The following is a 13,604-nucleotide window of genomic DNA, read 5'->3' as shown; positions in this document are numbered from 1 at the left end:
ACACTTTGAGGAAGAAGACCACTCAAAATCATGACTACCATTCACACATGCAAACGTTCATATCAAAGAAAAAATTGACTCATATTAATGTATGAAATGCTCAGCCATTAAAGACAACAATGCGTCCCAAAATGAAAGAGTATTTACAAAACAGTTCTACAGATGCGCTGGCCTGTAAAGAGGGAGCCCAATCAGATTCTGTTGTAAAATTCTTGGCTGGCTCTCAACTCCCAAGTTTAACCCAGTACCTTTTCCTAGACTCTGTTGAGAGCCTGCTGTGTATCCTAAGCATTACCTAGGCCGAAAGTGACAGCGGGTGAATTCACCTTGTGTCATAAGAACCCCCGTACCCCCTAAATAATAGGTTTCCATAGCATGTGGCATGCAGGTAGGATCCACAGCTCAGCAAATCATAGCATTTAACTTGAAGTCTTCCATTTTGTTGGCGACTCTGCTTTTTGAACACTTTGTTTCTCTGTGTAGCCTTGGCTGTCCTGGACTCACTTTGCAGACCAGGCTGGCCTTGAACTCACAGTGATCAATCCATCCACCTGCCTCTGCCTCCCCAGTGCTAGGATTAAAGGCGTGTGCCACCACACTCAGTTTATCCAGTGAGTCTTAAACAATAGAAACCTGGACATAAGTGTGTGTGTCGAGAGGCCTATGTTATTTACTTTGATTTGGTTGGGTTTACTGGGAGGCAAGGTCTCACTGTTCCTCTGTTCACATGGGATTTTAAAGGCAATAGGACATTAGTAACATTTCATGTTGATAACACATACAAATAGTATATTGGGTGAAAGTTTTAATGAAATTTACTAACTATATCATATATACGTATATCGTTTCAGCTGTTTACTTACTAAAGTATGGCTACGTAGAAACTTGAAAATAACATGTAGTTTGCATTTTTGGCTCATATTTTACTATTAGTGCTTTGTTAGAGAATAAAGTAAGTGGCTAAACACAGTTGCCCTATATACGTGGTCATTTACATGAAGTGACTTGAAATAAACCGGTTACCGTACGTACAGTGCTTTCCGTTGCTCCCAGTGTTCGGACTTGGTTCTCAGGGGTTTGGAGGCATGGCACAGCACTTGCTGAGTGCTGGTCCTTGCTTGGGAAGTTCCTTTCCCTGCTGGTTTGACAGAATTGAGGACCGTTAGAAGACAACCAGCTCAGGTCAAATCTGATCTTGTAGAATAAAAACTCATGGCTGATCCTGGTGGCTGGTGGCCCATACTTTTAGTCTCGGCACCCAAGGGGACCTGACTTTGATCCCTGGGATGGGGACACACACACACACACACACACACACACACACACACACACACACACACGCACACACACACACGCACACACGCACGGCTTTTTAAAAAGTTAATTAAATCAAGCCAGGTGTGGCACACGCCTTTAATCCCAGCACTCAGGAGGCAGAGGCAGGCAGATCCCTGAGAGTTCCAGGACAGCCTGGTCTACAAAGTGAGTCCAGGATAGCCAAGGCTACACAGAGAAACCCTGTCTTGTAAAACTGGAAAAAAAAAAAGTTAAATCAAGTATTGGTCAAATATAATTTTCTGGATGATGGCTGTTATTTAAATGTGGCAATTGGATTAAAATACTGTCCTCTTTACTGCATTTTAAACATGAAATAAAAATAGACTTAGCAGAAGGATCGTATTTTTTAAGATTATTGTTTTGACTTAGAACACAAATATGTTGAATGTAGAAGAATGGGAAAAAACACATCATATAAACAGTTTCTAAAAGAGAGCTGACAGGACTGCACTCCTCTCACACAAAGGAGGCTCCAGGACAAGTGTCTTCAGACCTGGGGCAGCAGGCAGCTGAGGCCGGCAGAACTCGAGTTTCAGGTCAACCTGATTCCATCTCGACAAGACTAATGAGTTCAATTCTTGGAAGCCATGTGAAAGTGGGGGAAGAGAACCAACTTCCCACAAATCGTCCTCTAACTCTAACACACTTGCACTACATGCGTGCGCACATCGTACACATTTCTTAAAAACGAAATGCTCCACTCGGGAGACAGAGGCAGGCGGATCGCTGTGAGTTCGAGGCCAGCCTGGTCTACAAAGCAAGTCCAGGACAGCCAAGGCTAACACAGAGAGACCCTGTCTCGAAAAACAAAAACAAAAACAACAACAAAAACCAAAACGCTCTATTATAAAAAGAGTCAAGCAATCAGAGAGATACAGGCAAAAGATTTTTTTAGTATCTTAATGTGTGAAAAAGAAATACAATCCATACATAACTGTGGAGTGGATAAGAGTTTGTGTGTGTGTGTGCCATGTGCTGTGTGAAGTCAGGAGACAGGGGCTTGGCTCTCTGCTTCTACCATGTGGGTCTCGGGCATCAAACTCACAGTATCTGACTTGGTGGCTAGTGCCTTTCCTGGCTGATCTCTCTTGCCAGCCCAGACACAGAAGTGTCCTATCAACACAAACCTATCAACAACGCCCTAAATAAAGCAAAGCCTGAGCCACGCAGGCTGATAGGATAACTGGCTTATAGACAGACAAGAGCATAAAGACAAGATGTGCTGTAACCCCAGCGCCCCACTTGGTTTGCACAGGACACCACCCACTAACGGCCTCCGGTACACATTTTCCCCGGTGCACATACAGCACGATGCAGGACGGATCCTATTTTAAAAGGTCGCAGTCATGAAACACTTGTCTCTGACCATATAGATGGAAATTAGTTATCAAGACTACAAGAAGTCTGAGAACTTGGCTTGTGTGTGCGTGTGTGTGTGTGTGTGCATGTGTGTGTGTGTGCACGCGCGCTCAGTGTGTGTTGTGTGTGTGTGTGCATGTGTGTGTGTGTGCGCGCGCGCGCTCAGTGTGTGTGTGTGTGTGCATGTGTGTGTGTGTGTGCGCGCGCGCGCGCTCAGTGTGTGTGTGTGTGTGTGTGTGCGCGCGCGCGCGCGCTCATGTGTGTGTGTGTGTGTAGATTAAATAGGACCCAAAGGAGAAAGAACGATAAAGCTGTCAGGCAGCAACGCTCACACAACGCCAAGAGCTGTAAGCCCCTGCATGAGAAAAGACATTAGGCAGCATGGTTTCTCCCCATCCCCCGGCGCCCGGGAGGCCAGTCTCTTGATTCTCCTGCTGCTATCCTCCCATCCTGGAATTACAGGTCTGTGCCATCATGCCAAGCTCCTGGGTTTTCTGTTTGTTTTGTTTTGTTTTTCAAGACAGTTTCTCTGTGTCGCCTTGACTGTCCTGGACTCACTTTGTAGTCCAGGCTGGCCTCGAACTCTCAGGGATCCGCCTGCCTCTGCCTCCTGAGTGCTGGGATCAAAGGTGTGCGCCACCACCGCCTGGCTTCTGGACTGTAAATGTTTTGTACTCTGCATGGTGACACACGCCTGGAGGTAGGGTGGGTAGATCACTGATTTCAAGGGGAGTCTGGTAGCCTTGTAATAGTAATGCTCAAAGCCAACCTGCAGTTACCAAGTGGCCCAGACTGGCCTTGAACTTGCAGCTTGAGGGTGCTCTTAAACTTCTGATTTTTTTTTTTTTTTTTTTTTTTTTTTTTTGTCTCTGCTTCCTAAATTCTGGAATTAAAGGCATTCAAACGTAAAGCATACAACCAGTAGAGTGACCACCCCAGTCTCTCCCTGCTCCTTAACACCATACAGAAAGTGAAAAGACAACCACAGCGTGGGAGCCAATATATGCAAGCCATGTATCTCTTAGGGTTTCGTGTTCAGACCACACATATAAAGAGCTCAGCAAAACACCCCAATGAAGATGTGAACAAAGCATTTGAATGGACATTTCTGCAAGGGAAACGTACAAGTGGCTCATAAGCACACAGAGAATGCTCTACAGCTTTCACCATTACAGAAGTGCAAAGCAAACCCCGAAGTCTGGCGTCATTGCTTTAATTAAAAGGGCGATAATAAATGTTGATGAGAACTCGGAGAACTCAGGCCCTCATCCTGGGACCCCCAGACTCAGGTTCCTCTTCCTCCCGCTTTGCTGCTGAGGCACACGGGGCAGTTGAGCTATTTACAGTGGTGGTAGAAGGGAAATGCAAAGCCAGTCGAGTGGGGAGCCGGGAAGCCCGGTGTGGAGTAACTACACAGCAAGGTAGAACTTGCAATAAAAAGAAGAGTACAGATCTGTGCGACATAACAGGGACAGACCTTTAAGATGATTATACAGAGTGACGTCAGACACAAATACTCAAACATTCCACGAAATGTCCAGAATGAGAAAAATCCACTTAAGTCCCTTACCTGGGGGCGGGACCTGAGGGGAGGAGGGAGGAAGTAGAAGATGACTGGTAGTTATGTAGCTTTTCTTAGGTGGGGAGCATAGTTTCAGTTGTCTACAACACAACCCATAGTCACCAGTTAAAACAGAGCCTCGCCGGGCATGGTGGTGCATGCCTTTAATCCCAGCACTCGGGAGGCAGAGGCAGGCGGATCGCTGTGAGTTCGAGGCCAGCCTGGTCTACAAAACAAGTCCAGGATAGCCAAGGCTACACAGAGAAACCCTGTCTCGAAAAACCAAAAAAACAAAAACAAAAACAAGCCGGGCATGGTGGCGCACGCCTTTAATCCCAGCACTCGGGAGGCAGAGGCAGGCGGATTGCTGTGAGTTCGAGGCCAGCCTGGTCTACAAAGCGAGTCCAGGATAGCCAAGGCTACACAGAGAAACCCTGTCTCGAAAAACCAAAAAAACAAAAACAAAAAACAAAAAAAACAAAAACAAGCCGGGCGTGGTGGTGCATGCCTTTAATCCCAGCACTCGGGAGGCAGAGGCAGGCGGATCGCTGTGAGATCGAGGCCAGCCTGGTCTACAAAGTGAGTCCAGGATGGCCAAGGCTACACAGAGAAACCCTGTCTCGAAAAACCAAAAAAAAAAAAACCAGAGCCTCAACCAAGGAGCTACTTGGGTCTGGTTGACCTGTAGGCAAATGTGTAGGTTGCTCTCTTCACTGTTGATTGGTGTGGGAGAGCGCAGCCCTCGGTGGGAGGGTTGCATACGAAATCCAGCTGAGGGTTAAGAGCACTGAGTGCTCTTCCAGAAGTCCTGAGTTCAAGTCCCAGCAACCACATGGTGGCTCACAACCATTTATAATGTGATCTGATGCCCTCAGATGTACACACAGGCAAAGCACTGTATACATAATAAATAAATAAATCTTTAAAAAAAAAAATCTAGCTGAGCAAGCCAGTAAGCAGCGGCTTCCCACTGGTTTCTGCTTCAAGGGCCTGCTTTGTGAAGACTCTCCTCTGAAGCTGCTCTTGGGCCGAGCAGCTGAAAGCAAACTGTGGGGGGTAACAAGGAGGATCATCCATGTAGCAGTGGCGATGATGCCGTGCTAAACGTGTTAACAGTTGTAGACTTTAAAAGCCTGACCATGAAATGCTTGCCTGAAAGCCTAACAACCCGAGTTCCGTCCCTGTGACCGATGTGGTGGAAGGTGAGAGTGGACAGCTGAAAACTGTCCTCTATCACCCCCAGAAATGGAGGCTCCTGAGCAGGGACACACACAGGCACACCCACACAGAAGCAATAAGTAACTAAATGCAGCCAGACGGAATGGTGCGCTTGGGGGGCAGAGGTATGCAGGTCTCTGAGTTAGAAGCAACCTGGGCTAACAGAGTGAGTTTCCTTACAGCCAGGGTTATGTCTTAAAAAAACCAAACAAGAGCTGGGTGGTGGTGGCGCACGCCTTTAATCCCAGCACTCGGGAGGCAGAGGCAGGTGGATCGCTGTGAGTTCGAGGCCAGCCTGGTGGTCTACAAAGCGAGTCAAGGACAATCAAGGCAACACAAAGAAACTGTGTCATGAAAAACCAGAAAAAACAAACAAAAACACCCCCCCCCCAAAAAAAACAAACCTAACCAACCAATAACCCTAAATGTCTTTTAAAACAAATGTTGAACCAGGACTGGTGATACACACAATTAGTCCCAGCACTCAGGAGGTAGAGAGAAGCTGGTCTCTTCTGAGTTTGTGACCAGTCAGGTCTACATAGCAAGCTGCAGGCTAATCAAGGCCCACAGTGAGACCTTATCTCAAAAAGGGAAAAAACGAAGCAAACACCTCCCCATGAAAAACCAAACCAAAACTGAAAAGGTTCATCTTTATGATACATGGATTACATTTCACAAACCTGAAGGCAATTGATGCTGACCTCATTCTGACTCTTTGCCTATTTCTTAGTAGTATTAAACAGTATTCATAACCCTTACATCTCTCAGCACTCTCATGCCAGCATTTGAGGGGGGAACAGGACAAGACTCAACCTAGGCATCCACCCCCCCAATACCTTTTTGCTATTCACACCTTGCAGCTGGATGCCTGCTTATCTTTGCCTCCAGCCTTGAGAGGGCACAGCCAGGGAGCAGTAACTGTGTGAGGTCATATCCCAAGCTCAGCTGCTGGCGGGGTAGACTCCAAGCAGCCTAAAAGGACTTTCTGTGCTTTTTTCTCACTTCTGTCCACCCTGCGCACTACATTACTGTTTGACAAACGTCTTGGTCATCTGTATATTTAGTGGGTCTGGCGTGGGCCCCTTCACTCTGGTGCGGCTAAGCTGGGAAGTTCTATGGTAAGTTTGAAGATAGAGGTCCACCGCTTTCTCCTCCTTGCTGAGGAGGTCTTACTATATAGATCAGGTTGACCACAAAATCACAATTCTCCTGCCTCCGCCTCCTTAACGTAGGACCACAGACATGTGCTACCACACGCTCTTGCTTCTTCTGAAGGGGATGGGGTACGGAACAAGCAAGCTGAGAAGACGGTTCCCTATAATGACAAGTGAGAGGAAGAATAGGGGTATCAAGAGTGACGGGAGTGGGGTGCCACTCTAAGGTCACAGTCTTTCGAGGGATTTTATGCTGAAAAACAAGAAAAAAAAATGAGAAGAAATGGAGGAGTGGAGAAAGCAGCACAGAAACTCTACAGTGAGAATGAATCTTATGTGGGAAAAGCAGCCGCGCTGGAGCAGGCACAGAGCGTGGGGAGGGCGGGGAGGTGCGCTCAGGACGACGCTCAGGCACTGCCTCGGCTTAGCCGCGTGACTCTAAGGGAAGGGAAAACACTGGAGGGTTAGTGGATAATGTTTTAAAAGGGAAGTTTGAGGGGCTGGGGTGTGTTGCTTTTGGTAGAGCGCCTGCCTGGCATATTCTTGGCTCTGGGTTCTGTCCCCAGCACATGTGAGCCACGTGTGGTGGTTGACACTTGTAATCTTAGGACTTGGAGGTAGGTAGTAAGCGGCTCCGAGTTTCTAGAACATCTTCAGCCACACACTGACTTAGGCCAGGCTGGGATACCTGGGATCCTCCCTCAAGAGATCACCCTAGGACAGCCCTAGAGACACACTGTAGAAATAGAAGGACAGAAGGTGACGGGGCTTCAGGGCCATCGCCATACTGCACTGAAAGTAATGCTCAGCCCTAGGGTGGCAGCACAGTGGTGTCCAACGTGGCCAACTTTAGCTAGTTTTTTGGTTTTTGTTTTGGTTTCTCTGTGTAGCCTTGGCTGTCCTAGATTTGCTTTGTAGACCAGGCTGGCCTCAGACTCACAGTGACCTGCCTGCCTCTGCCTCCCGAGTGTTGGGATTAAAGGTGTGCGCCACCGCCACCACTCAGTTGAGCGTGGTAGCACACACCTTTGATCTCAACACTCAGGAGGCAGAGGCCGGTGGATCTCTGTGAGTTTCTGATTGGCCTTGTGTGGTCTACATAGGAAGTTCAGGAGTACAGATAAAGAAAAAACTCAATTTTCATTTTAGATGTTTTAAACATTATCATCGTAAATAGCCGGGTGTGGTGGCGCATGCCTGTAATTCCATTACTTGGGAGGCAGAGGCAGGTGGATCACTGTGAGTTCGAGGGGCCAGCCTGGTCTACAAAGCTAGTTCAGGACAGCCAAGGCTACACAGAGAAACCCTGTCTCAAAAACAAACAGGAACCGGGCATGGTGGTGCATGCCTTTAATCCCAGCACTCAGGAGGCAGAAGCAGGCGGATCGCTGTGAGTTCGAGGCCAGCCTGGTCTACAAAATGAGTCCAGGATGGCCAAGGCTACACAGAGAAACCTTGTCTCGAAAAACCAACAAAACAAAACAAAACAAAATAAAACAACAAACAAACAAACAGCCTGGCATGGTGGCGCATGCCTTTAATCCCTGCACTTAGGAGGCAGAGGCAGAAAGGTCGCTGTGAGTTCAAGGTTACTCTGGTCTACAAAGTGAGTCAAGAACAGCCAAAGCTAACATATAGAGATTCTATCTCGAAAAACCAAACCAAAACAAAAACAAACAAAAACCAAATTATCATGCATGCACATGAGCATGACGTATGTGTGTTGGGTACATGTGCTATGGCAATAATGAGGTCAGAGGTCAATGGAATGGATTCTCTCCTTCCTTGTTTACCATGGAGTCCAGGGTTGTCAGGCTTGAGCAGCAAGCACCATTACCTGCTGAGCCATCTCAGCGGTCCCAGTTTCCTTTAACCATGAACTCTCCTGAGCCCTGACCCACTTCCCGTCTGCCCTAGCCACATGGACTTAACGCCTCGCCTAAAGAATGAGATCAAAACAGACCGAAAACACTCAGCTCACTGACCGACCTCTATCTAAGCATTTACATACTTGGTCCCGTTCTTGCTTACATTTTTGATTACTCAGAGAGATAATGGTCCCCTGCCCCTTTGACCAATGTGTCACATGGTGCAGGGGAAGTAAGGATGTGTCCTTAGGCCTGTATGCGTGTAAAGTTTGGTGGAAGTAGAACTGTGGGTTAACAGTGTTGACCTGTTGGAGAAAATAGGAAGAAAGTGAAAATGTACCTTAAAAATTGGGCTGGTGCCCAAAGAGAACTTTTTACAAATTAGTGTGTGTGTGTGTGTGTGTGTGTGTGTGTGTATCTGTGTGCCTGTGTGTTTGTGTGTGTGTGTGTGTGTGTGTGTGTGTGTGTGTGCATCCACACGCCTGCACATGCCACAGCACAGGTAAGGAGGGCAGAGGACAGCTTTGTGGAGTGGGTTCTGTCCTTCCACCCTTATGTGAATTCCAGAGGTTAAGCGAGCGTGGCAAGCACGCTACATACTGAGCCATCCCCACCCTTGATGGCTTTTGAAGACTCTTGCAGCAAAGAATGACATTCTTTTCTGTGATGGGAGAGTGCAAGAATTGGACCTCAGGGTCAGAACCCCCCAGTTCCTGCCCCACCATCACCACTAACCAGCAGTGATCCTGGCTCCCGGGGTGGCCGGCCCTTATCTGTGTTTTGGGAGGGCTAGACCGTTCCCTGGGGTGCCTTCCTGCCTCCTGCATTTAAGGATTTCCAAGTCAGCCATCCATTGTGTGGTAACAGAGTGTCCCCAGAGCAGCCAGCAGCTTAGGGTTGCTTGCCTTGGAGCTTAGATATTTGCGTTCCTAACATCTTCCCTCGTTTTTAGAAGCAGTTTTTCTCTATCCTCTGCTGTCATTTGTGCTAACTGTCGTTTTTACCTGTCAGCTACTTGTTATCTGATTTTCTGTGTGCTCTGACAGCGGGAAAGCCTCAGGAGTGGGTGGTGTGTGCACTGGACACAGTGAGGGGCAGGGCACATTTCCCGAAGAGCAGCACCCTTAACAATTATCTGGCCACGTACATGCTTTGTTCGTTATTTATCTATTTACATATTATTTTTGAGGCATGGTTTCATGCAGGCTGGACTTGGAGTCATGTAGCTGAGGATACCTGCATTTTTTTTGTTGTTGTTGGAGGGATGTGGGCCTTTTTGGAAACAAGGTCTTACTGTACACCCCTGATTGGTTTGGGACTCAATTCATAGACCAGGCTGGCCTTGAACCCTGAGCAGCTCCTGCCCTTGCTTCCCTAGTGCTGAGGTCACAGGCATAAGCTGCCACACCTGTCTTTGTGGGCTCTGTGCAGTGCTGGGGACTGAGGCCAGGCCTTCATGCCTGCTAGACAGGATGTGACCAGCTGAGGCTCACGCCCAGCCCTACTCACTTCCATTTTGGGTTTTTGTTGTTGTTGTTGTTGGTTTGGTTTGGTTTTTCAAGACAGGGTTTCTCTGTGTAGCCTTGGCTGTCCTGGACTAACTTTGTAGACCAGGCTGGCCTCGAACTCACAGAGATCCGCCTGCCTCTGCCGCCTGAACGCTGGGACTAAAGGCGTGCGCCTCCACACCTGGCTCCATTTTAGGGTTTATAACCGCGTCCCACTGCTCTCACCACTCTGGTGCTGACACCAGAGTGTTCCAATCTGAAACTGTCTCTCACCGTCCATACTCCTGAGGTGGCGGGTCTGCTCAGGGAGCTCCACAGATACAGACATTGGCCCATCTCTGACCATTTTCTTTACCAGGTGCTGATGCTCAGTTCTCTTGGCTGGGTCGGCCATTCATTAAGCAAGCCCTGTTTTGGTTACCGAATAGTTGAGCAGGTTCCCCCATAATGGAGGTGACTAGTCGTCTCTGAAAGCTGAGATGGAATATGCTCACCACCACCGAAAGGACAGGACTGTAACGCAAGGAAGAAGGCCCAAAGTGGGGACTCCAGAGACTTTAAGCGGAGTGTGGTGAGGTGCCTGAGAAACCAAAGCCACCAAGGCCATTCTACTTTCAAGGACTTCTTTTCTATTTGAATGGGGGAAGACCAGTGGATCGGATTTAAATGACTTGAACAGGAGGATAGTCAAGAAATGACTATCAGAATTATAAAGGAAAAGGGAAGGTCTTTTGGGATCTGGTAATAACTTACGTGGGTGCTGCAAAGATCCTGGTCAGGTAAAATGGCTGTGCTCACACATGGGCCCTGGTAAGGTTTCTCCCCGGAACCACCTGGGTGAGATAGAAACCCATCTCTGACTGTTCTGGTAGCAGGCCCTGGGTCGTGAGGCCAGTACTGCTTTAAGCAGCTCTGAACAGTCCAGTTCAGTACAGCAGGCTTGAGGCGCCATGATCTTTCCTCTTTCACCCTTGCTTTCTGTCTGTCAGACTTCCAGAAGTGGCACCGTCCCCGTTAGACAACCAGTTTCAGAATCACTTCCTCTCTGACCTGCCCTCCCCCAGGACCTTACACTCCCCTGCCCCCCTCCACACCCACACAGGGAACAGAGGAGCCCCCTGGATTTCAGCCAGAAATGCCTTCCCATTTCTAAGCTCCTGGGTTTTCTCTGTCCCGAGGGAGCATGAGGGTCACTTACAGTACTCAAGGCTGTTCTCAGCACTGTGCTTGCCTTGTAGGGTCACAGGATGGCACTAACCCCAGAGTTCTGACCTCACAGCTCAGGGGTCACCATGGAGACACCAGATTGCAATTGTGACCTGCTTGTCAACAGTGGCCGCTGGTGGCTGGTTGAGTTTACCCACGCCCCTCAACTGCAGGGACCTGAATTATAATATGGGATATTACAGGGCATGTGTCCCTGAGCCCATAGAAGGGGGAGGAAGCTACCGGCCTGGAGTACAGAGCCGATGGAGTGAAGGGATGCTGGCATGGGCCACCAATGCGCCGCCACCAACTTCATCTTTGAACCCCCCACTCAGTGGTCTCCTTCCTGTGGATTTTAACACACTCATTACCCAGCACCAAACAAAACTGGTCACACAAATAAACACACATAAATTTATGTGGAAGCAACAGGAAATTCCATATTAAACCAGGTCCTGACGTTTGGGTTTGAGATAAGGTTCTTATGATATATACACGTCATTCGAGTCTTACGTTTTCCTCAGCACCTGTTTGGCAGTCATTGCTGCCTTATTACTCTCTGCATTAACTCAGAATTAAACAACATATTGCCAGGTTTTAAATGTTTCAGGAGACCTGTCAGAATCGTTTCTGTGGGCTCCACTTTTTCCTTAGGAAAGCTCATCCCTGCCCCCTCATCTTCCTTCCCATCCTGTGGAGCTCATCCTAAGGTTTTGGTTTGTAGGCAGGTGTCCTCAGGGCATTTTCCTCAGGGAGTAGTTTAAAACTGGGTTTTCTGTTTTTAGAGAAGTGGTCTCATGTGACACAGGCTGGCCTTGAACTCTGGGGTGGAGATGGTTAACGCAGGCTGGCCTTGAACTCTGGGGTGGAGATGGTTAATGCAGGCTGGCCTTGAACTCTGTGTAATGAAGATGATTTTGGACCAAGAAGCTTCCAGCCTCCACCTCAAAAGTGCTGGAGGCACTGGCTTGTGCCACCTCAGCAGACCTCCTCCTCAGCAGGCACAGGAGTGGGAGGGGTGGGCCCAGGCCATGTCGTGGATAAAGGAAGCCTACACTATTGGCATCGAGAAGACTGTGGTGGCTGTTTTGTACTACGGCCTGTTGTGCTACTTTAATCACAAGCCATGAGTATATCATGCATATGTGTATGTTTGTGTGTATGCATGTGTGTGCACATGTGGCCGGAAGTCAGTATTAGATGCCTTCCTCTGTCACTCTCCATCTGACCTTTTGAGACAAAGCCAGTGTGATGCTTTGATTAAGATGTGCCTCTAAGCTGGGCCTTTATCCCAGCAGAGGCAGGCAGATCTCAGTGAGTTTGAGGCCAGCCTGGTCCACAAAGCGAGTCTAGGACAGCCAAGGCTACACAGAGAAACCTTGTCTCAAAACACAAAAACAAAAAACGAAACAAAACAAATTTTAAAAAAGAAAGAAAAAAAAGGAGATAAGAGGGACTTTGAGAGAAGGGTATTTAAGACAGTGTGAAGAAGATGGAGGAGGAGGAGGAGGAGGAGGAGGAGGAGGAGGGGGAGGAGGGAAGGGTTTTTTCCTCCTGGGCTGTCTGGTGAGCTAGAGGCGCTTCGGTTTCTGGCTTTGACTTTTCCTTCTGGGATGTGAGCTGAGTAGGAGGGTCAGCTGGGTACTTTCTCTGCCTCTCTGAGCTAGCAAGTTTTTCACCACAGCATCTGGGTTCTGAGTCTTCAATGTTAAAATTGAATGATTTGGGGTTTTCTATTTTTATAACAACACCAGGCAGGCCTGGAACTCACAGAGATCCAGCTGCCTCTGTCCCCCTAGTGCTGGCATTACAGGCGTGCACCATGAGGTCAGGTCCCATTTGTCTACTTAATCCCTGTCATCTGGTTCTTGCTCTGCCTCTTGACCAAGGGTTAACTTTATTAAATCTTATGTACAGAAAGCTCTTGAGGTAAAGGTGTGTGTTTTGGCTGAACCACACCAAACAAGAAACAGGTTTCTACAGTTCGCAATCTTGGGGTTCACAATGGGATCAAATATCCTGGAACAGCCTGGTCTACAAAGTGAGTCCAGGACAGTCAAGGCTACACCCAGAAACCCTGTCTCAGGGAAAAAGAAAAACAAAAACCAAACCAAAACAGGAAGAATGACTCCCATAGACTCATAGACTTGAATGCTTGGTCCCCAGATGGTGGAACAGTTGGAGAAGGATTAGGAGGTGTGGCCTTGTTGGAAAAGGTGTGTCACTGGGGATGGGCTTTGAAGTTTCAGAAGCTCATGCCAGGCCCTGTCTCATCACTCTCTTTGCTTGAAACTTACAGATCAGATGTGAGCTCTCGCCTGCCTGCCTCCACTGAGGTCCCCACCATGATGTTCATGGACTGAGGCTCTGAAACTGTAAGCAAGCCGCTAAT

The sequence above is a fragment of the Acomys russatus genome, chromosome 18 (genome assembly GCF_903995435.1).
Source record: "Acomys russatus chromosome 18, mAcoRus1.1, whole genome shotgun sequence".
NCBI classification, from domain to species: domain Eukaryota; kingdom Metazoa; phylum Chordata; class Mammalia; order Rodentia; family Muridae; genus Acomys; species Acomys russatus.
Note: the sequence above shows the minus strand (reverse complement) of the source record.